Raw genomic sequence first — 22,878 nt, 5'->3', positions numbered from 1 at the left:
GAATTAGTTTATTTTATGGCGGTTTAATCTGGCATCTTTATATTCAGTGTGACTTGTGCAGACTCAAAGTTGAGTTTCTTCCTTAAATTTGGGCATGTGAGTGTCGTCCGGAATTTACGTTAGGAAATTTCTTTTTGGGGCCGCATGTCACCTCGTCAGCGCCATAAGGAACTACAAGGCTCCATGTTTGGCAATGTGACCGACGATGTCATAGTTTTTAGCGTATTGTTTAGGTTCTTTTGATGCAGGGCCACAAAATGTCTGCCATTGATGCAAATGCATCAACTGCACCAAAAGGAACTCAATAGCTGTGTTGGACAAATAATGGACAGTATTGTAGTTTTTGGTTATTTTTTTTCGGTTCCTTCTGCGTTGAGGCTGGTGTCACTTGGTAGTGTACACACAATGGTAGCCAAATGGCACCAATACGAACCACAAAACTCCATCGTTGACCATGTGACCGATGTTATAGGGTTTTTTTTCCCACTTGATTCTTAAAAGTTGGCAGAAAGGGTTTTTTAAGGGTTATTGTTCTATCTTCGTTATTCATTATCCATTATCCGTTATCGGTCAGTTCATAATACGCTCCAAAGCCTAGGAGCCGGGACACTTACTCTCAGCCAAAAGGCCAAGCTAAGGTCCTAGCCCTAAAGCCTTGCTGCGATCATTGCGAATGCATATTTGTCCATTAGTTTCTTCACATTGTTGGCGATTTTACACCAATTATGTCACTGCAGTAACTAGATAAATAACAACAGCCATGTGACTAACGGTACCTGAATGCATCCGCTATGTAAACGAACAATGAAGCCAGCGTCGATATGACAACAGAGGACACTACGGTTTTGTTTATTTTTTTGTCTTTTAGGGTTGGAACAATATTCTTTTTCAAAGCCAACAGAAAAACATGTTTGTCAATTACCCCCACCCCATATTGTCGCAATTCCCGCTGATTCGCGATCAATGATATCATCGAAGCAACTCGAAAAGATTCTGGCAACGTGACCGATAATCCGCGAACGTCGACCCACGAATGTCGCTTATTCTATTTTATCTTTGTTCTATTTTTTTTCCCGTGTTAATATTCTTGTTTGGAGCCAACAGAAAAATAATTTCTGTCAATTAGTTTGTTTTTCTTCGTCGTCCCGTCGATTCGCGAGCAACTACGTCATCGTCCTGGCCATCACCGGCGAGCCGTGAAATCCAACATGGCAGCTTCATCATGTCGCGGCAGTTAAGAGCCTCTGTTTACATGAGGAGGGTAAGCTTAATTTATTTATTTATTTTCTCCGGCTTTTGTCTGGCGGCGACCGCCTAATTGTGTGTTGGGAGACAGAAAATGAAAGAAGTAAATGGCTTGAAATTGCTTAAGCGAGGTTTCTAATTTTCCCTCCGCCATAAGCCTTGTTAGCTAGCATGCTAGCTGTCATTATTTCTTATCCCTGTCTTCGACAATTGTGACATTTAACATGAATCCCCCCCTCCCAGAAAAGTTTGTGAATTTTAAATACTATCCCCTAACGAAAAATGTCCCCAACCCCTGCGTTTCAATCTACAGGGAGGGTCGTTTTATTTGTATATTTTTTTAATTTACAGTTTTAATTAAAAAAAAATAAAAAATGGCTCCCTCTCCCATGCAACTGGCAATAAGATAAGCAATGCAGAAAAATATTTTTCAAGAATAATGTCTCATTTTCTTTTCTTTCTCTCCATAATTCAATTTTTCTCTCTAGTACTGTACTTCTCTTATTCTCACGCCATATTTTGTTCGGAATTTTCTCTATATTTATTTTTGTCTCCCTTCATAGTTCTCTATTTTTCACTCTGTTTCGCTCTCAACGTTTTTCACTTTTTGTTTTCTTTCCCTCTTTTTTTTTTCTCCTGTTGTCTGTTCTGTCTGCCTCTCTCTCTGTCTCTGTGTCTCTGTCTCTCTCTCTGTCTCTCTCTCTGTCTCTCTCTCTGTCTTTCTCTCTGTCTTTCTGTCTTTCTTTACGTATTTCCATTTTACCCCATGTTACACTCGGTGACTCTCGTCTTTTCTCTTTCTTTTTCTGTATCTTCATATTTCTCATATTTTTTTCTCTCTCGATTTTTTTTCTTCTCCGTCTTACTCTCTTTTTCTCTTGCTCCCTCCTTTGCCGCCGCATAACAAACAAGTGTCATCAATCAACTAATGTGGGCCAAGTCCAGGAGAACCCCCTAACCAATATGGCCTCCTTTCCTCACTTTCAGTCGGCTTTGTGGCCCACTTTTGGACCCGCCGAGGCCTGCCCCACTCGACCCCATGCGCTTGATCGCCATTCGTTTTGCGTTCACGCTGGCTTCACTTAAGTCCAAATGCACAGTATCTGCATCAAGTACAGACGCTCCCCTACTTACGAACATTCGAGTTACAAAAAACCCGGTAGATATGATCATTTTTTTGGGGATGTAGAAAAATATCCGGACATTCCTGTAAGTTAGAATTTGTATTATGTGCACCTTTTTCTGAGTACAGGACAGTACTGTAGTGCTTCTTTCCGCCGCTACCGGTTTGTAACACTGTGAGAGCTCACCCAGCATCCACCCCAAAGAAGAAATACGGCTTCCTCTTCCTAGTTCGTGTTTAACATACTATACATTACATTAGCGCGTTAAGAACCTTGACATTTTTATCGTTTAATATTTTGTGCATCCATTCAATGTTGTTGGTGTAAACTATAAAAAAGAGGCGAGCCGTTTATTTTGGAATGAAAGTGGAATAAGAAAGCTTGATGCGGTTGAGAAAATGGTTGGATCGCTAATTTTTGGCCACTTTCTACCACGGAGGAGGAAGTTGCCTAACTCTTCAAGCTCATCTTCCAAAAGTAAGTTAAACTCAACTTTATTTATCTTCATAGAGGATATCATTTTCTTAAATTTGTATTTTTTAGTACAAAATAATACAGTTTACCTATATAAGCCTTAAACATGCTTATACAAACCTTAAACATAAAAAATATAGCACTCAAGCAACTTCTGCAAAAATTCAACTTACGAACGATCGTCCGGAACGTATCTCGTTCGTAAGTGGGCCAGCGTCTGTACAGTGTTACCTCTTCTTACATGTTGAATTCCTTCCGGGATCATGCTCTTAGCGCGAATTGCTCATACAACGAGCAAATGTACCCGATATGAAATGAAACTAGTTATTCCGCTCCTGTACGCCTGAAGCATACCAGTGAACATTCAATAGCAACAAAAACATCTTCATTACCACAAACAATGCATACACATAATAATGAATCAAAAATAAATCTAGTAATAAGATAAATAAGATTATATTAACGAAATCAAATACGAGTTTGTTATAAGCGCCTCAACAAATGTGTGCGTGTGCTAAAGATGTAAGGGGGTATTTAATACGTGGTTTTTTTTTACATCATATAAAAATTGTTCTATAGAATTTTTTTTAAAAAGACTTGTCTTAAAAACCATTTGACTAAAAGTCTCTTGTTGAGAGATGTCATTTTGTTGTCCTGCCTTGTTGAAAAAGCTACAAAAGTTCTGAGCGATTCACTACTTGTACACATAATAATACAGAAGAGAACAACTGAGTTATTTCACCCCATGAATCCACTTATTTCAGTTCAGCATTAGGAGATGGGAACCTTTTTACAAAATCGCCTAAACAAAACCGATTCAGTTTTGGAGAACGTTGGAGGCTTTTTGGGGGGGTGGCCGCACTTCATCACCAAGAAGCTTATTGTTCGTTTGTAAAGCGCTGCCGCTGAATAAGCACAAGCTTACATCAATGGAGTTCTTGGGCACCTTTATCCTCTTCAGTTTGCCACCAGCTCGAAAAGTGTGAGTGGGAGCCTGGTACTTCTTGCTCCCCCTGTTGTGGCCTTTTGTGGTCTGAAGGGCTCGCTTGACGCCAATCGATAAGCAAATTGTTGCCATGTAGAAAAAGTCAGTTCTGCCAAGTTCGCGTCTCTTGAAGGTTTTCCTAAACAAACCTAATTTTTCAATCAAGCACAGAATGTGTAGTTTCAAAAGGTTCTACGTGCCAAGGGGCTTGAGAAATTAAGTCTCAAAGTTCGCCCACCTGTCTTGTTTCCTCTAAAGCTGTGATGTCATTAAAGGAACACACTTTCAAAATGGTGAATCACATTAACTAAATATGTGAAGCCAGCTACAAAATACAGCGATTGTAGTGACATTTTTCTGACTCTTTGATTTGATGGTTGGTTTTTACATACAAACCTTTAGAAATAAACAGTTATTCTGATAGAGGATTAGATATACAGCTGTATCAATTGCAAACATTGGTTGATACAAGGACCAAGTCGAACTTGACTTTTGCAAAGAAGAGGAGAGCAGTGATTGTTTCCTGGACACAGATTGGTATATTTTGTTTAAGACACTTCTTCTGAGTTTTTTGTTCTATGTAATTACCAGTTTCTATTCCTTTTTCAGCCAATTAATTTTGCAATTTTTTATTATGAAGCGCAGTTCGCTTGGCAGTCAAGACCACACCGTTGAGAACACGAAGACTGCCGAATTGAATATATCTACTGTTTTAAAATACAGATATTGCACTGCAAATATCCCATTAACCTTGTCTAGTATCGTATGTTTCATATTGAATGGCAACTCCATATGCCACGACCACTTTGAAGGGCCTTTGTTCACTCGTATGTACTTTACGATTTTTTTTTTCTTTTTTTGCTACGTTTACGTCTTTAGCCAAGTGAAAAAGACTAACATGGTGAGTCTTACCTTTGCTGCATCCACGTACGACACAATGCCGATGGATTCTTCACAAAACTACCAAAACTTGGCCAAAAACACTCGTAACCTATTTGACTAACACGTAAAACAATAAAATGACTGGCTTGCAAGCGTGCTGGTTTTACCCTGGTGACGTCACAGCCCAGGACGTACAAGGACATGAGAGGCTGTCTTGGAATATACTGAAGAAACGTATTGATTTTCTGCAAAAAACATGTACTATTTCCTAACGTTTTTTCATGTTTAAGAATTTGAGATTACCTTTAAAGACGATTTGTTGCCGTTTCCGATAAAATGACCTCACGCTGCGCTTGGGAAGATGCTTGGGGGGGGGCGGTGACCCCCGCTCACAGTAGACTTCTGTTCACACGTCGGTCGCCACGGTAACCAGAAGAGAGAGAGCTAACTTATTCATGGGGGTGAGCGCTAACGTTAGCAGAGGGTCGCCGGCCAGAAAGCGCTATTGTGACACGCTCATTGCTAAATAATACATAACGCTAAAACAAAAGGCCGGCTGAAATACAGCGACCGTAAAAGAAAAATAGTTTCCTGTTGGTTCGGTGGAGAGGAACGACTTTTCCGTCGCCACAGCCATAAAACAACACGCTGACAGCAAGGAGCGCCCCCTTTTTTCGTCGTTATTAACGACCTCACGCGCTGCCTTTTTACGCTTTTTAAATTGGAGCAAATTTCTTTTAAAGTGTGCAGAGGTGGGGGCATACAGGTGCGGGGGAGCTTATTTGTTACCCGCCACCGGCCAGGAAATGCTCCATTACAACATTTTGATTTTCAGTTTGCAGATTCAGAACGGAAGACCGACAAGTCAGACAAAGTTGAGCGATTCCCCGAACGGAAGCAAAGTAAAAGTGGCCGTGGGAACATCAAGACTTTGGTGGTCCGGAGGTCGGAATTTGCCCTCAAATTTCCAGTGAAAAATGAGCCAGCAATGGCGGCGAGAAGATGACAAGCACTTCTTTGTTGCCGTCGCAGAAAAGGAAGACCACCTATTGCTCTCTTGGCTGGCTTCATTGACTGCAAAAAAAATGAAACCTTACCCCACTGGCAGAAAATGTCGCTTATTTTAGTTATCACATTTTGGATATTTAGAAAAAACAACATTATGTAATCTATAAGCTGCTCGATTGATTGTATGCGTATGTTTTGATTAGGCAGAAAATATTAAAGTTAACAAAAGAATATGCTATATGCAATTCTTGATAATTTATCTCATCTCATCTCTCGCGCGGGGGTTGGGGGGGGTTGTGTGCTGGGGCCCATCTCCAGGCAGTGGGCAGGGGACACCCTGAACTGGTTGCCAGCCAATCGCAGGGCACACAGGGACAGACGACTCATTCGCTCATTCACACCTAGGGACAATTTGGACCGGCCAATTCACCTGAAATGCATGTTTTTGGAACGCGGGAGGAAACCGGAGTGCCCGGAGGAAACCCACGCAAGCACGGGGAGAACATACAAACTCCACACAGGAAGTCTGGAGCTGGATTTGAACCCACGACAGGTTCCCATGACATGAACTGTGCCGCACAAGCGCTAACCACTGCCCCGCCGTGCTGCCCCATGACAATTTACGTTTTCCCTAAATTAAGAGAGACAACTTTAAAAGAAAGGAAAAAAAAAATCTATATATTGAATAAATATGTTTTTTATATATATATATATATATATATATATATATATATATATATATATATATATATACATATTATTTTAATTTAAATATGTTGTAAGAAAACATTTTTATTAGTATTATATTTTTCAAATTTAGCTAGAAAAAAAATTACTAAAATAATCAAATTCTACCATCTACTCAATAAAATGTTTTAGTTTAAATTTACTTTTTATTTACCACAAAAAAATGTTAAAAAAAATTAAAACTTGGATAATTACACTTTGAATGAGAAACATTTTCTGCCAGTGGGGTAAAAATTTTGCAGTCAATTGTAAATGGTATGTCTTTCATGTAGTGGTTGGTTGCAGTTTTCAGAGTGGGCGAGGCTAGGGGGCGTATTTTATCAAAAGGGGAGTCAATGGGATAGTTTGATTGGCATGTGGCATGAGTCAGGCCTTTTCATGAAAGCGCTTTTGTTTTTGTTTTTTTTCCCAGAGGTTCCTTAGCAAAAGCTCTTAAAAGTAATTCCCAAATTCTTAAACATGCAAAATGTGGAGAAATAATCCATGTTTTTTGCAAATGATCTTTATATATTTCATCGGTATATTCAGATTGTTTTCCAAGATAATGTATCTTGAATACAGAATGTATTATCTTTGTCATTATGAGCTGTGACGTCATCAGAGGAACACTGACACCCTAGAAAACCAGTTACCACATTGGTTGTGTTATTTAGTTGAAGAAGTTAAAAGCGTTTTAAACAAAGTTTAAGTAGTTATTTGTGGAAATGTCGAGGCGTTTTGTCACAGGTGGATGCTGTAATTGTACAACAAAAGATGAGCAGCCAAAAAATGTCCAAACTGGCAAAATAACATGCGGAGACCTAACAGAGGCTAACCTGGACTAGTCAATAAAAAGCTCTGCGGAAAAACGCGAGGTTGCCCGATCCAAAAAACACATGTTAAGCAGCCAGGCTAACCGTAAACCAACTATGAAAAGTAGCTATGTCACCAGGGCAAAGATGGCCGGGAATAATCTGAGGGACAAGGCAAAACTGGCACTAACGCCAGGCTAGCCGGCCAAACAACACACGGTGGGAGTACTATGAGTGCCAAGTGGGAGCAAACAAAACAGGAAATCCCTTGGCAGCCCTGACGCTGATGGGGAGATAGCCCAACAAAATAATGCCAACCGCAACACTTGTGGCAAGAAACAAACAAAAAGTCACAATCGCCTACATCCAAGCAGAAATAAGCAGTATGCAATCGCTGTTCACTTCAATTGCTGTCTGTTTCGGAGCTGCTTACTATTGTGTTAATGGGATTTGCCATTTTGAAAGTGTTGTTTCTGCTCTACCGCAATCAAGCCTGATAGGTCAACTTTTGAGACTTAGTATCTGAGTACCCCGCCGCTTAGAATATTTGCAACATATTTGCATAATTGTAGAGAGGAACACCACATATACTATGCCTAATGAAAATAAAAATCTGTTTGGGAATACCTTTCAAACTCAATAACTCCTCCACCATCCAGATGACCACCACCCCCTGTCCCCGGGCTCCATTTTCAAAAATGCAGATGTGCCGCTTGGGCAGGAAGTACGACCTCAGCGGAGCTCGACCACCTTTGCTGCCCTCAACTATTCATTTTGGAGGAGGAGGAGGTTAGGGGTGTTTCTGTAGGGCGAAATCATCAGCATTCCGCGAGGGGAGCACTCATCAAATCAAGAGCAGGGCAATGCTTTTAAAGGTCTGGCTCGGAATCGTGTAGAAAACGTCCCCGGGTCGCAGTAAATCAATAGCGCATGCGTCCGGCCTATGCAAAGCCCTGCATCCCCCTCCAAAAGTGGTCACCTTTTCAGGACGAGCAAAGTGAAACTGTAGTCGACCTCCACGTGACGGACAGATTGCCTAAATTGCCGCATATCATTTTTCCGCTCTCCGAGCAAGATTAGCCGCTCAAAGCGCGCCGGTGACATTGGCCGTCTCGCCGGGGGGGGAACGCATTAATGCACTATCGATCGTTTATCTCAAATAACAGCAGAAAAGCGGGACAAGGGCGGGGCGCATAGGCGGTATATAGCCTCGCCGAAGATAATTCCGTTTTTTTTTTTCCAGCGCCGATCGTGGGCGAAAAGAACGTCGGCTAATCTCGTCGCGTTCCAGGTGTGAAATGGGAAATAGAAACCAGGCCGCCATGTGCTCGCCGCACGATAAGGACAAATCATTCGATCCGGCGGTCAGAGCGTAACGACCACTTCCGCGAACTGACGTTGGCGACTCCTGCTAGACCGAAATCGGACCAAAGGGCTAGTTTCTGTACGTTTGTCGGATTTACAGTATTTTCTAGACTAAGCCTCACATGAAATAAACAATATATCGCCAGATATTCGAAGGTGCGCTTCATAGACCAGAAAATACAGTAAATACAAAAAGAAATGCGTAATTACAATGAAATGCTTCTACATATGTTAAAGGTAGGATGCGTTGTTTGAGGTTTCCTTAGAAAGTTGAATATTTTCTCAATCAGGTATGTGTTAATAGTGCCCAACTGAGTTTATAGAGCCATGCTTTATTTTCCAAAACACCTATCTGCTTTTATCTTACTTTTAGCAGAGCTGTTCAGGTTGAAACACATTGGGTTTGAGGAATGAGGGCTGGGCGGAGTGCTGGTGAGGGACGTCATGCTTGTTCCCACAAGTTTCTTTTCTAATTTTCTTTTTTTTTTTTGCGTATGTAGTATGAAAATGGTGAAAGTAAGAAAAGGCCTGCTTCAAGTAGAGTCGTAACCCCCGAAATAGTTTATTTGCGCGTGTCTAAAAAATGCCTATACTTGCATGCGCATCATTGAGCTGCAATGATGACATAAGCATGGAGATGATAGATAGATAGATAGATACTTTGTTCATCCCCGAAAGGGAAATTCACATTTCCAGCAGCATCCCTGAGCTGAGAACAATCGAGAACAATCGAAAATAACACGGGAGCTGCTGGAGTGGCTGCCATTCGTGACGGCGCCGGAAGAAAAGATTCAATTTGAATCATGTACAAACAAACAATTGAATCATGTACAAACAAACAAAATCTTCATGTTTCAATAAGTGGAGTGTTAATAAAATGGGGGGAAAAAAATTTCTGATACTGATATAAGATGGCAGCAGAAAGTAGAAACATTCCAAATTCCTTAACGCTCCTTTAATGACTTATTAATGAATGAATATAGTTTGGTGGTGAAACCAGATTTTGTCATGTTGGTGTATGTCATTTGAAACATGATTTTTTGCACCCTAGCTCTTACAGTAGTTTTAATTTAATGCCCGTATAATCCCGTGCATCTTATAGTATCGTAAATATAGTATTTTTTGTAGTATATTTTTTTTCAATTTTAAACAAGGATCACACAATATAAAACCCAACAAATATTCATTAAGATTTATCAAGTTACTAGTACATCTTTATCATATTTTTTTTTCATTTTTAGCAAAATCTCTGATATATGTAAAAAGAGAAAACATTGTTCAAAAACATCTATTCAGTTACCGATTATCACACTACAACTGTAAACAGACCTTCAAGAAATCAAAGTTGCGTCAAAAAATTTAAACCGCGTCTTTCTGACGGAGCAAAGCCAGTATGGTTTGATGCCACAGAGGGAAAGTGGGTGTCCAAGGACCAGGTGTTGGAGGATCACAACATCCAAGTAGGTCTTGTTCCTATGTGGTGTCAAGAGCTCAGTTCCTATTGAACTGACCAAGTGGCCGTTGACACAGGAACCACCTTCATCAGTTACCCGTTTATGATCTTTGGATTGGCTCTGATCTTTAGTCCCTTCCCCTTACGTCACTGTCAAAAAGAAAGCGGTTCTATCTGAGCTTTTTTTTTTCCGGGGAAAAAAAAAAACGTTTTAGGACGTCCCTGCTGTACTCCACTTGACCTTAGCTTCTTTTTAAATTTTATGAAGCACCAAGTTGCTGCTGTTAGCTCAGCCTTCAACCCCTGCAATGTCACCTAATCTCACTGAGCCCCCCATCCAAGTCCTCCAGCCCCTCTTCAGACTCTCTTAAAAGCCACTTAGAGGCCCCCAAACCGCCGGATTGAGTTAAAGGGCTGCTCAATCAAATTAGCCTTCGAGTGAGCCGAGTCTCGTAGGAGCATCACGTCTGGATGTCGCGTGGTGTTAGGTGACATCATGGCCGCCGCTAGAAAGTGGAAAGGGGGGGATAAGCTTTTCTTGTTGTCGCCTACATCCAAAAACCTAGAAGGGTTAAGCGTGGTTGTCGCTTGATGAAGTACAGTTCGATGTTTTGGAGTCGTTTGTAGGACAGATTGGCCATATCCAAGCTATGCAAGGCACGGAAAACGCCATCCGTCTTGTCCGGGGCCTTTAAAGCCCTGAGCATTCATTACCAACCGTCAAAAGTCGAGATGCAAATGAGATTGTAATTCCAATCAACACAAATGGAATGTTTAATGACATTTTTACATTTCAAAGGAAGTCCGGCGGCGGCATTGCGGGAGCACACTGAGGGATTCTCCTCTGGCAAACAACAACCGAAGTTTGCCTTCTTCGCATCAAACTAGCTCGCGGCTGCTCAAACCCGATGGGGCTCTTCAACCCGGAACAAATTCGCCTCACTTCCCCGTCCTTGCTGCCAACCTGGCTTGGGCTTGAGCCATTTTATCTTGAGAACGGATCTGTGATGCGACTATCATGCCCACAACTGCCAAACGTAGCTCTGCCTTCCGGTTTTTAAGCTCTGGATCGTCCCCCTGGGACTTGATGGCACCATCACTTCAGTCCGGCTCTAATCCAAGTTTAATCCAATCGACTCCGTAATCCAATCACCGTCCTGATCTACTGTAGTCCCACTAGCTCCAACCAAAACGTTTGAAGATTTTACCTGGAGTGCAAGGGGGGTGTTATAAGGTCTTCCTGATGATTCACAACGTCTTAAATGTTAGGGGTTGGGTTTATGGGTCAAATTTAGGGGTTAGGAGCTTCAGTGGCTTTGCTTTTGGTTCTCCATCAAACTGGTACCAGGTAACTGGAACAGGTCAAGATAGTTTATTTATCAGCGCATTTAATCGATCTTCCTAAGATGTTCCATCCTTTGCTAAGGAGCGTTGAAGCCTTGTAGAATAGAGGCGAGTCTTCTTAAGACCAAGCCAGCACATAGGGTGAGTCTCTGGTGCTAGTTTTTCGTTGCCTCTGTTATTGGTTTTCCATCAAACTGGAAAATTGGAAGTAAACCAGGACCAGGTGGTTTCGTTCTTGGTACTTACTACAGGTTCCATCTGTTTTCCAAGATGTTCCATTCTTTGCCAGTGTTGAAGCCTTTTGCAATCTGAGGCAAGTCCTTCCAAGACTGAGTTTGAATCTGCCACTGGTTTTCATTGCCCATGTTATTGGTTTTTCTTCAAACTCGATTCTTGGAACTGGACCAGGTCCACGTTGAGTATTTATTTTTTCAAATTTCTGCTGCATCGAAATCATACTCATCGGGTTGCTGCACATGGATCCCATTTTCCCGGGAGGACAATATCGAATAAATCATCTTGAAAGTCGATGAATCAGCAATCGTATGAGCGTGGGAAAGCATTTCCATAATGAAAACAAAATGTTTACGTCCTCTTTTGTCGCGTCACTGTTCATGCCACAAAGCCCCTCGCTTGGGCTGCCAGTTTTAAAATGAAACACAGACAGCACTGTGAATCCATCACTTAGGTCTGAGATGACACTGCCTACACATTTTTGCTCGAAATTCCTTAAAAAAATTGTTTTTGAAGGCCATTCAATTCGATTAGTCAGGCCTGCCCGCCGGTTAGCAGTCATGATGCTTTTTGTGAAGGTCGTCGATGATGACGGCAAGACTGCGGCTTTTCAAAATAACAGGGAAAAAAATACTTTCCTGCTCGTCCTGAGGGAAGCACAGCGTTGGTGGTGGGGGGCTGTCATGGTGTGCACGTTCCCACCCCTCGGGCCAGTCACCTCCCCTGCTGCGGATAATGCCCTCCTGTCTATTCCATGAATGATATCTGGATTCCATTGTGTGCACAAAAAGCCTTTGTGACTTTCTTCTTATCTTTTTTTTTCCTGCTGTAAACGAACAGGAAAGCTCCAATTTTTCCAACAATCCCCTCCCGAGAGAAATAAGCCAAACGGCATTGTCGTCATAGGCTCCCTCGCCTCTATTAGTGCGCTGGAGAAATAAGATGGAAGGCCAACAAAATACCTGTCGCGCGTGTGCGCTAATAATAGCCAGCAGCCGTTGGCGCGTGTTGGTGCGGTCGGCGAAAAATGTCCACCGCAAAGTTGGTGTGGGTAGGGGGGTTGTCGGATATTTTTTAAGGGTGGGGTCACCCTTGCAGGCGCCGGGACCGCCGTACCTCACAAATTGACATTTAGGGTCTCAAGGGGCCTCCAATTATGCTTTCCAGGACGGGAAAAATGGGCCATGTGCTGTCATGGAGCCCCACCCCCACTGGAAAAACTCCAGAAACTGGCAGTCTGCTTGCCATTATCACCTCCCAAAGGTTTGCATCGGACTTCACGTCTCATTTTGGGGTGCAAATCCATAGCGGGTGTTAATGATTTCAAGTCGCAAGTTTACAGCTTGATGGCTCAACAAGGGAACAGGGCTGTGAGATTGCTGTCAAAGGTGGCAAAAGCCGATCTTATATCTGTAAAAAAACACTTAGGAATCTCATTGGAAACTTTGAATCCTGAACATGGATTTCAGAATGTTGACTTTATCCTATTATTATTATCATTAATCCACAAACCAACTGTAACTGCAAACTATATCTACCGTAAATTCCGGTTTATAAACCGTTACTTTTTTCCCAAACGTTCAACCCTGTGGCTTATTCAATGATGCGGCCAATTTATGTAATTTTTCTAACGGCCGCCAGCGGCGCTCGAGTACAAAAGGTATGATTTAGACCGGTGGAATATATGCGCCGAGGAAGACTGCAACTTCTTGACTTGTGCATACAGTGGAACCTCGGTTCTCGACCATAATCCGTTCCAGAACCCTGTTCGAAAACCGATTTGATCGATCACCGAAATTATTTTTCCCATTAAAAATAATGTAAATCGTTTTAATCAGTTCCAACACCCTGAATGTTTACCTTGAATGTTTGACGTAAACATAAAGCTAACCCAGGCTAATCGTCCGTTAGCGTTATCGTAATCTTCCGTACGAAAGATTACACTAACATGAACGTGTAAAAATAAAAAAATCAGGTCGTTTACAAGTCATTTAGCACCCGGGTCTCCACAACAAGTGGTGAGCGGTTCATTGGAAAGGGGGCTCCGTTCCAATACCCTGAATGTTGGGCTCCGTTCCAACACCCTGAATGTTTACCTTAAATGGTTAACGTAAACATAAAGCTAACCCAGGCTAATCGTACGTTCGTGTTATCGTAATCTTCCATACGAAAGATTACGCTAACATGATTGTGTAAAAAAAAGGGCTAAAACACTTCTTACACCTATATTAAAAGTGAAAAGAAACGAAGCACTTTATATTATTATTATTATTATTAAAGCTTTGAAAACTCTTGGTGTACCGTCTTTCTTTGTAAATATGTGTAACCATAATAATATGTATTTGCAACTGTATATTTTTGTAATGTATTTATTTCAGACACTTATTTTAATATGTTTTGCACAGGCGAATAAAAAAGAAGGGGCGAAAAAAAACGCGGGCTGACGGAAAAGTGGGGACTGGTAAAGGTGAGTGTTTGTGGACGCAGCGGATAATAGTGGATATATATTCTTCCCACCCTTCCCTTTGGGACCCGGACTTTGCAGGTCTGCATCAAACCTTAAGTACCGATATCATTTTCCGTTCCGTCCGGCTGTGATTTTTGGAATGTGTACTTATATGAAGGACCTTCAATTTCAATCGCGGGACTTAGTCGGGCTTCGGTTAATTTTGTGTTTGTGTTGCATTTTTTTAATGTGGGCGCATTCAGCTTATATACAGATGCGGCTTGTGTAAGTACAAAATCGGTTTTCCTCTTAAAATGTGGTGGGTGCGGCTTATAATCAGGTACGCTCTATAGTCTGGAATTTACGGCACTTTAAACCTCGTTTCAGAGCCTGAATTTGAAACCCTCACTCATTTTTGAGAGCAGTTATCAAAATCTTGATTTCAAACCCAGATTGGGAAGGCCATCTGTAAACCATACTTGGGACTCTCAAATGTTAACCCCCAAAAAACATTTGATTCAGAAACATAACTATTCATAACTTCTTACTATATATACTTTATAACCTAAAATTCTCATTTCGAGCATACGTTTTAAAACCTTTAATGTTCAACATCATAACGGCTGTTAATATTGTCTCAAAGCTTGTATTTAAAACTTAAACCCATGCCTAATTTAAGAGTAACAAAAATTAAAACCTTGATGTTAAATGGAAATTTGGGAGCCTGACCTAATACTGTAAACTACATGTAATACTCTCATTTGAACCTTAATAGCCTTACCCTGGATTTGAGAATGTTGACCTTATCCTGACTTGAAACCTCGAATCCACATACAGTGGCTTGCGAAACTATTTGGCCCCCTTGAACTTTGTGACCTTTTGCCACATTTTAAACGTCCTAACATCAAGATATAAAACTGTTATTTCTTGTGAAGCATCAACAATAAGCGGGACACAATCATGAAGTGGAACACACTTTATTGGATATTTCAAACTTTTAACAAATAAACGAAAAAGTGGGTGTGCCAAATTATTATTATGATATGTGGCAAAAGGTCACAAAGTTCAAGGGGGCCAAATCGTTTTGCAAGCCATTGTAGAAACCCTAGTTAGGAACCCTAAATTCAAACTAGATACAGTAGACTGTAAACCTTATCTTGGAGCCTGAATTTGAAACCTTGACTCATTTTAGAGCATACATATAAAAACCTTTATTTGAAACCTAAATTTGGAAGGCTGACTTGGAACTGCAAAACAACCGTACTTGGGACACTGAAACGTTAAGGCCAAACAAACCTTTAATTCAGCATAATAACTACAAACTAGACACTATATACTGTAAACACGATCTTAAATCCTGTATTTAAACGCCTCACTCATGCTTGATTTCAGAGCCACAAAAATCAAAACTTGGATTTTTAACTAAAACTTGAGAGCGCGACTTACAAACGTAAAACACCCTAATACTTTCATTTCAACTGTAATGGAACAAGCCCGGGTTTAAGAATGTTAACCTTATCCTGACTTCAAACCTTAAATCCACAAAGTAACCCTAAATCGGAACCCTGACTCCAAACTTGATATACTGTAAAGCTTGTCTCTGAGCCTGAATTTGAGACCTTAACTAAATGCATGCTTTTAGATCAAGACTTTGATTCCAAATCTGAATTTGTAAGTCTGACTTAGTACTGTAGAAGACACTTAGGACTCTGATTATTTTAAGACCGCAAACCAACCATCATTCAGAACCCTAACTTCAAACAATACAATTTGGAACCTTGTGTAAAGCCTTTGATTTAAACTTGACTTTGACTTTCAAGTCTGATATTGCCTTAAAACTGTATTAAAAAGAGAATATCAATAATTTGTTTATGTCCGTTTGGCTAAGTATACAAAGCAAAGGTTCCAACTTCGGGAAAGTCATTTAGAGAATCTTTCCTGTCGCTCGCCGCGCCCACAGCCATGCAGCCATGATTACATTTTGATAGTGATCTGGATCGGTGATTCCAGCTATTAGATGATTAGCGGCAGACGCAGGGATTTCATTCCAAAATCCAATCCAGAAAACCCGCCCTCTCGCCACCCCGCTCGCCGGCACAGGGTCAAAAAATCCATTTCACCTGGAACGCACCACGATAGGACGCCTGCTATCATTTAAGGAACTCGCTCGCCAAAAAACCTGCCTACGTCTTCAACAGATTTTCAAGAAGTCCAAAAGATGTTGTTCTTTTCCTAACTTTTTAGTATTTAATCTTCACACTTTTGTTATTGCTTTCTTTATCATTATTCATCGTTGTCCAGATTATTTTTCGGCGAGTCGTATCTTCCCTATTTGACATTCCATTCACTCCGTTCGAACTTGATTTATTCTGATATATTCTCCCCATGTGTACTCACTTTCATTTTCAATGTACGGATTTCCCAGTTTGCCTGAAATTTTCTAAAAACAAATCAATCCACTTCTTTTTCTACATTCTTTGACTCATTGTATGTACCTGCTCATACTTTTCAGTTCTTTTTCTATAGGCTTCACTATTTTTCCCCTACTTGTTTTGTAGTTACCAGTACTTTTGAATATTTTTCACTATTTTAATCTATTTTACACCATTACGGCGAGTTACGCAGGACGCTTTACAGCAGATGGGAAAGCCCTACAGAGCATTATAAACACGGCCCAATAGATCACCGGCTGCCCCCTGCCCACTCTGGAAGATATTCTGGACATTCAGTACTTTTTCCATACGTTTCACAATTTTTTCTCCTTTTCAGTACTTTACCGTATTTTTCACTTCTTTCAGTAGATTTGAGTACTTTTCAATACTCTTTCCATTTCCCTCTACTTTTCTGTGCTTTTTCAGCACTCATTTCCATCTTTCAGCCGTTTCCAATAGTTCAGGTGAATATTTTCAGCCTATTTGCCTTCACACGCAATTTCCAGAAATGGTCTGTTTCTAGTTTTTGTCCATTCTTATGATGTAAAAAATAAAAAGTCAAGGCAAAAAATGTTTTCCTGCATATTTCCCTAGAGTTGTGATGTTCTCTAAGAATATACCTTATTTGGGGTAAATTATATGAATTATTTATATAATTGTATTAAATCATATAAATTATATGAAACTTTGTAATCACTTAAGGCCTCTAAATAGGACCTTAAAGGGAAAGTGATTAATATTTAATGCCTCCCAATGGTACAACAAACTTAATCCAGTAGAAAAAAACACATTGATTTGTATGCTAGGCAAAAATACATAAACTATCATACCAATGTTAAAATTTACAAAAACAAAATCCTTGGCCGAGAAATTTGTCTTTCTTATCACGGTGGAATCCCCACCTAGTTTGTCCGGTATCGTGCCGCCACCCTGTGCTCTGTGGCACTGCCCCTCGCTTGCACCAGGCAAAACAGTGCCATGTAATAGTCAGATTTTACACATTGGGGCTTTGACGCATTTTTGGGGCTAAAATTTGTCCTATACAGATTTTTAAAAAATCCATTATATGGTAAGTAAAAAAAAATCCTAAAATCGTAATTGTGAATTTAAGCGTTAAACTTGTATGTACTTTTTTTTCAAAGGTTTTACTCTTGAATATATAAATTGATGTTATGTTAAAAGTAAGGGTGAAAATTCAACAACATAGTAGTAAATGAAAATACACTTAAAAAAATAATTATTGTGGATTAAAAGAGGAAAATATTTGAAATAGAGCAAAACTATTTTGATTGGCTGCTGAAAAGACTGCCAAGTTGTTTGAGTATGACTGGATTGGTGGGGGGCGGGCAACCAATTTGGCAGCCACCTCTTTACTATTGGCAGTGCTTTGCGGCCTCTCTCACACTCAAAAGAACAAATCCAAAGTGATTTCCCTCTCAAGCAGCAAGCCATTTTTTTGCTTTTATCTTCACGCTATTGTGCACATGTGTAGGAGGGAGGGGGCCTCAATATGCAGCCCTGGGGCCAGATTTGGACCAGTTGTCATTGTCACCTCCCAGTGGGAGGAAAATACAACATAACTTGACTATGACTTAATATGTTTAGTGGAAACGATTAGGAAAACCATGAATAAATATTGGTCATTCGTGTATAACGCTTTTGATTTTTTTAACCTAAAAAAAGTTTTACGGTAGTATATTACCACATTTGTGGAATGATTGATCGGCCTAAAGATATCGCTGACGACGATCGCAAAACATTGAATGCAATGGGAATCGATCCCTAGTCCTAACCACAATACCACCGGTGATTAAAATACCAAAAAGTATCCTATTCTAACTAATTATCACACTATTTTTATTTACGGTACCAAAGACAAATGTTAGAGGATGGAGAAAACAAAGTAATCTTTAAAGACAGAAATACACTAGCAAAACTACTCTTTGGTGTATCTGAGGATGTTATTTATTTATAAGATGTTATTTTCAAGATTCTAATGCTAACATAAATAATCATAAAAGTAATCATAAAAATATAAGAAGTAAAATAAAAATAATAATGAAAGTGACAGTAAAAGTAATAGAAAAAATAGGAAGATTAAAATACTAGAAAAAAATATATTAAACAACATTTAAAAGAATAATAAATATAAATATAAATGTCGATAAACAATAGTAACAATAATAATATTTTCAATAACTACAATAATATAAAAAAATATAAGGAAATTGAAAATAATTCAAAATGAGGAATATTCAAATTGAAACAATAATGTTAGTTGAAAATAATGAAAATACGGTAAATGAAAATAACAACGTAAAAAAGAATAACATAAAATAATAATCTAAATGGAAATAATAAATAACTAAAACAACTAATAAAAATAACGTAATTCCAAAACTTCAGAATATTTAAAATTTCAGACAATCAAGAAAACTAGATAATCCACATTATATATAACTCATTCGAATACATTTTTATTTATGAAGTATTTTGATAACCTTTGCTATCGTGTTAAAAAAACTTCAATTTTTGCTTTTTCCCCCTTGGTGTCAAAGCTGAATGTAAACAGTCCAGAAACAGAAAAAAAGACAAAATTATTTTTTCTGACATGAAAGCAACAAAATGCCACTTGTTCTGGCTTCATTCTTCAGTTTACATTTTTTTGATTATTTTCACAGCTCCTGCAATTTAGATTTTGTTCTCTTTCCCCAAGAAGTCCCAAATCAATCTTAAGCGGAGCCGCTACAGCGAGTCGGTCGACATCAACGTCTCCTCACCCTCCAGCATTACGTTCCGGACATCAACTTTCCATTGACGGCATCTAAGAGCTTTAGCTAACGTTAACACACAAACACAAAATCCACATCCAGCTTCTTCGGAAACAGATTGCAGACTCCAGTCTAAGGAAAGCTAATGAGGCTTTGTTTGTTTGTTTGGGCAGGTTAGAATGCTGCCATCCATGCATACTGATGTTTTTATTTTTTTACCATATTGCTGGACTTTTATTTACAGGACTGTCAGGAAATGAACAGTTTGTGTGTATCCCTTCCAGAATGGTCTTGTAAATGTTATACAGAATTACCTGTTTCTCCACAATATCCCCCCCTTATGACAGTTTAGTCGTCAGGAAATTCCAATTTTGTCAACAACAATTACGATAAGGTATCAAGACCTCGATAGGTCAAACAATTTCTTCAGGACATTTATATACCGTAACTTCCTTTCCAGATGTTTCCTGCAGCAGTTAATACCGAATTGACTGTTTTCTCCACAATACTAACCACTTTAAATGACCTAAATTCATAAAAAGATTTCGTCCTCAAGCTTCCCTGTCCAATGACCTGACTTTGTATGGATGCTTCCAATTGATCAATGCCACTACCAGTGTCTAAAACTCATGAAAAGAGTTACCGGCCACCAGGGCAGACAACTGAAAAGTTGCCTGCCCAGCCATAAAGTTGCCTGCCACATTTTTCACATCTTGAAACACAATAGGACGAATAAGTGCAAAAAAAAAAAACATTGTTGCAAAGTATTAAGGGTTGATCATCAGAATATGTAACAGAACAAAACTTAAAAAGTTTATTATAAATCTACCCATAACATTCATTGCACGAATATGACATTGCTGTTTTCCATTTGCCATCAGTATGTACCTGTATTTACTCATCTTCATACATGGAATGTTTGCTATAAGTCATTTGAACTCTTTCCACGATGCTTTTAATGTACGTTTACGTTTTGTGGCGTCATCATGTTTTTAGCTTCTTTTGAATATTTCTTCTGGGGCTGAGGTTTTAGCTTGATTTCTAACTACTCATCCATTTTTTTTGTGTGTTCTCTGTGCGTCCACTTTGCAAAATGATATGCAAATGCACGACCTTATAAGACTCGGGAAAGTCCAGGAGCACGAAATTATTCGATGCAGGCTTCCAATTGGCTGCTAAGTATGCAAATTGCCAAATGAACCGAAATTTCTAAACCGGATGAAGATTCCAAAATCGGAATAAAGCAAACGTTTGTAACGTTTTGTTAATTGTACGCCCAACGTAAAAGATGCACGCCCCAGGCGTCTGGGAAGACGTTATTTCAGACACTGCCACTAGTCGAGTCGTAGCTCCAAATATGCGTAAATCCAAAATATTCCCCCCTTTGATGAATCAAATTCAAAAACAGAAGTATTTCTCAAGCTTCCCTGTCGAATGGCCTGACTTTCCACAGATGTTCCAAACTGATCCAAGCCATGAGTCCAGTCCACCCTGAAGTCCCAGTTCTGTGTAAACCAGGTATTGCAATTTGACAATTTTTTTCTTCGCAATATTCCCCTCTTTGATGATCTAAACTCAAAAACAGAAGTCTTTCTGAAGCGTCCCTGTCCAATCACCCGAGTTTCCATAGACGCTTCCAACAGATCAACGCCAAGAGTCCTGTCCTCGCTCAAGTTCCAAAGTCTGCATAAACCAGGGGTCGCCGTTTGACTGTTTCTCTCCACAACCACTTTTTGTCTGCTTGTTTTTTTCTGATTATGATGGATTCAGTCCAAAACCTGGCAAACCAAGTGCGGCACCCGCAGGAGCTCTTTACTCTCCAAAATGTTGACATCAAACGTCCATTAGAGTCACTCGCTCTAGAAATGTCAGGGATTGGGGGGTGGGGAGGCGAAGGGGTGTTGCAGGACATCTGGGACGGGTGATGCTTTGCCCCCCCCCCTCCAACATTATTAGCTTCAGATGACCGTGCCCGACATGGCCCATCTGGAGCGCACGTAACATCATCACGTCGGGGTCAGCGGTCCGCCAGAGCACCGCTGGCTGACGTCACCAGATGACAGCTTTTACTTTGAAAGATCGGGATGATAAAGAAGTGAGCAACTCTGCTACAAATCATGCACGTGGCTGCAAATGATTGTTTTTTTAATATTTTTTTTTTTTTCAGTGCCTGCCTAAGGATAAGTCAGCAACTCTACTGCAAACGATGGCTGCATTTGATTTCTTCTCTTTTTTTTCAATTTTACGGCCCGTCTATAAATATTAAACACCTTCCGCGTTGGTCTTTGATCAAGCTTTCATGTGCGAGTGCGTGCAAGCGCATGAAAGCGGGCGCACTTGGCAAGATACGCGACAGGAGAAGACCAAGCGCGTCCGGCGTGCGCTCCGGTCCTCATTAACGCTGCAGAAAATCCTCGACTTGGATGCATTGAACGCAGCTTGGAGCCGAAAGTCACGCAGTGTGGACTACCGACAACTTCCACTCCAGATAAGGATTCAGTCATCAAAACCTTTACATACCTGTCAAGCTCAGCCAATTACTCCTCTTATCAATTAATACAGTAGTATGCAAAATTAACCTCGCAAACACAACGCTTTACCATATTTACCCATATTAATACCTGTAGAATAAAATCAAATATATATTGTGTAAACAAATTAAGCTAGTGTACCAAGACAATATAACCAATCCATGATGATCTTGTCGTCAGCTACCAGTGACAGAGATGATCCGGATTAGAGCCAAAATGGGCAAAACAAGATCAGTCCAACAATTTTGTTTTCCCATTAAATAATGTTATGCAGCGTACACGATTTGAAATGATCACAATCGGGGGAAATGAAAAGTTGACAGGTAAGCATTTAACACCACTCAAGTGCGCAATTGAATCTCTTTTAACAGTGCAAATCTTGCAAGTTTGCGAGTCAAAAATAGCATATAACGAGTCATTAAAAGCATAAATGTACGCGTGCACATGAGAGTGACAGATTTCGGAGATACGTGCAAACGCAAGCCTAAGACAACTTGTCCCATGGACCAGAAGCGCTAAATGCGGAAAGAAAGCCCCCAAAAGTTGAAATTCAATGGAGATAACATGCGCTTCCATCCGCACCGTATACAAAAACAGGAGGGAGAGATGGTTTATTATGATGATGATGATAATGGCGCAATAAAAAGAGAAAGGCTCACCTGGCCAGGACGCAGCAGTGTCCACCGCGTCAGTTGACGTCGTTGGCGTTTCAGTATCCGTAGCTATCGGAACCAGAGCAGCCCCCGTGCGTCGGACGCGCGTCCGCAATAAATGTGCGCATCCTCTCAGCAAGCGGATCGCAGCCGGCAGGCTGGGATGTGGGAGGCGCGGGAGGGAGAAGGGGAGGCGAGGGTGACGCCGCTCGCTCGCCCATTAGTGGCCAAAAGAGGGGGAGAAAAAGAGGGAGGAATGGAGCGAGCGAGCGATGGGGGGAGAGATGGAGGGGGCGCCTAACCACTTGCAGTGACGTTTGTGCGATTTGCTGTTGACAGGCGACCTTGTGTGTCTAGAAGAATAATTTCTGTTTGATTGGACTGAGAAATTAA

The 22,878-nt window shown here is 40.4% G+C and overlaps 1 protein-coding gene and 1 long non-coding RNA gene across 2 annotated transcripts in view; one reads left to right on the top strand and one right to left on the bottom strand.

Moving 5' to 3' along the window:
* Window positions 1–22,667, bottom strand: part of LOC148348264 (cadherin-6-like) — a 67,467-nt gene extending 44,800 nt beyond the window's left edge. The window contains exon 1 of the mRNA XM_088321890.1: window positions 22,492–22,667. The gene's annotated coding sequence lies outside the window, so the exon portion shown is untranslated. The remainder of the gene's footprint in view (window positions 1–22,491) is intronic.
* LOC148348265 (uncharacterized) lies at window positions 793–11,957 on the top strand. Its single transcript, XR_015847713.1, has 2 exons — window positions 793–1,261; window positions 10,874–11,957. It is a non-coding gene; the product is annotated as an uncharacterized LOC148348265 (long non-coding RNA).
* Window positions 22,668–22,878: the final 211 nt, after the last annotated feature.

The sequence above is a fragment of the Urocampus carinirostris genome, chromosome 18, assembly GCF_059441175.1.
Source record: "Urocampus carinirostris isolate Australia breed hairy pipefish chromosome 18, RoL_Ucar_1.0, whole genome shotgun sequence".
Classification (NCBI taxonomy): Eukaryota; Metazoa; Chordata; class Actinopteri; order Syngnathiformes; family Syngnathidae; genus Urocampus; species Urocampus carinirostris.
Note: the sequence above shows the minus strand (reverse complement) of the source record. Positions and strands in the feature narration are given on the sequence as shown.